Here is a 2,046-nt window from a genome sequence, read left to right as displayed (position 1 = left end):
AAAAAAAAAAAGGACTTCCTAGAAACTCATAGTTTTCCAAGTCTGACCTAAGGACCCCAAAATGTATCTGGGGAGATCTTTGCATGTGGCTTGTCCTGGAGCATAACCATAGCCCCATTTATCCCTTTGAATAAACCGCGCACCGGAGCAGAAGCAGTTTGCTCTCCAGAGACTTTCCCACGGGTGCCCTTCAGACCAACGCTCACATCCAGAGTTTCCGAGATGAGGGAGGAGTGCTCCTGTTTGCCTAGTTGCTCTCTACCCTCCAGGTGCAATGCCTGAGTCCAAAGCACAGCTGAGAAACTCACGGACTTTCACTCTGCAGACTGCCTCTCGTGAGTCCAGAGAAGCTTAAAGGGCTCAGCTAACTGGGCATGCGTGGCAAGAATTAAGACCCTATCGAAACAAAAGAAGCTGCAGAGGGCACGACTATCCTTCGCACACACATTTATTAGCACATTAGCTTTCCCTTCCCAATAGAAAGAACTCAAGAGTGCATTTTCTAGAAACTACTGACATCTGCATGCTGCCAACCCAGGGGGAAGGTCCGAGGTCAGTGCCTACTCAGGCCAAGGGCGCGAAAGTTTGGAGTCCCACATCTTGGGACAGTGCTGACCCGGGGAAGAGGTCAGAGCCTACCCAGAGCGAGAGCACAAAGGCTAGAAGTACCAGAACTCGGGGTGGAAGTTGCTGACCCGGGGAGAGGTAGCATTGAAAGCCTGCCAAGGAAAAACTATTTCTTCCTATCTAAAATAAACAAATATATAATCTACCTCTGAGCATAAACCCAGTGTTGCGAACTACCCAAAACCTGAGCTACTCCACACATGCTTCCTCTGAAACTTTGGACTTTTTACTTTTCACTGTTTTTGAAGTTCTCCTCCCAAAGTGCTACTTGTCCACCATGTGGCTGACCTCCAGTTACTGTTAGCGCAAACATGGCTTTCTCTCTCTCTCCTTTTCCAATCTCCTCCTCCAGGCAGCTGTCAGGACTTATAGCTTGTCTGCCCTTGGGGTTGTTTTTCTTTTAAACTCTAATAAAATTGTCTTCAAGTATTCTTCTCAGATCGTCTGTCCTTGAATTCTTTTATTAACAGGGCTAAGAGAGAGGAGAACCCTAATTTCCCTGGTGACATGTGACACTCCTAGTAGAGCTCTCTAAAATGTCTAGACATGGTAACCATGAAGGGCTCCTCCCCAAAAAAGTTTCTCTGAGGACAAAACAGGTTATCACAGTCTAGGACAGTAGGTAAGCTCATTCTGGTGGCTCAACCGGCCAGCCACGTCTGCTGGGGAGATGCGGCCTGCAGGGTTGATTTGTCTTGCCTCAGATCAGTGGACTCTACCTCAGGAGGAGGGAATAGGCCCTTCATCTTCCTCTCTCCTCAGGCAACGTTGGAATCTTTCTTGAGTGTCTTTTGTTTCTGGCGCTAGCTGTTGGATGCTGAGTTTAACTCCTGCCTTTCCTCCCTGGCCATGAGCTTCCACGCTGTCACTCTCCTGCTGCATCTGCGCTAGTCTAAGGCACACGGTTGCTCTCTTTTTCAAATGGGATGGCTGCAGCGTTTTTCTGGGTGTATCAAGTGCCATGTGATGTGGTCGATGCATCTCCTATGTTAGATTAAGGAGGTTCTTTGGATATTTTGAGGCATCATTTTACACAATGGATCTACTGGATTTTAAAGAGAACTTCGGGTCCGTCCCCCCGCAGCCCTGTGCCTCTGCCATTGGCTAGATGACACAGGGAACATATGCTTTGAGATGGCTGGACCTAGGAGGTTCATGTGAGGCTGCAGTGGTCCAGGGCCAAGACTGGGGAAGACACAAATCCCCCTTGGCATCCCAACAATAGATCTGCTGCCTACGGGGAGACAGCCACACAGTCATGGGTTCAGGTCAGCAGTAGGTTAGGGTGCTGGCTTTATGGGATCATGTCTGCTCTCTCTGCCTGATGTCTCCAGGTCTGCTTTTTCTTCCCACTTCATTGTCTGCTTTTGATGATGCTTTTGTTTTCTGTTTTCTGTATTTGGTATTCTCTAGATTAAG

The sequence above is a fragment of the Mastomys coucha genome, unplaced genomic scaffold, assembly GCF_008632895.1.
Source record: "Mastomys coucha isolate ucsf_1 unplaced genomic scaffold, UCSF_Mcou_1 pScaffold5, whole genome shotgun sequence".
Taxonomy (NCBI): Eukaryota; Metazoa; Chordata; class Mammalia; order Rodentia; family Muridae; genus Mastomys; species Mastomys coucha.
The sequence above is the reverse complement of the archived record's forward strand: the minus strand, read 5'-3'. Positions refer to the sequence as shown.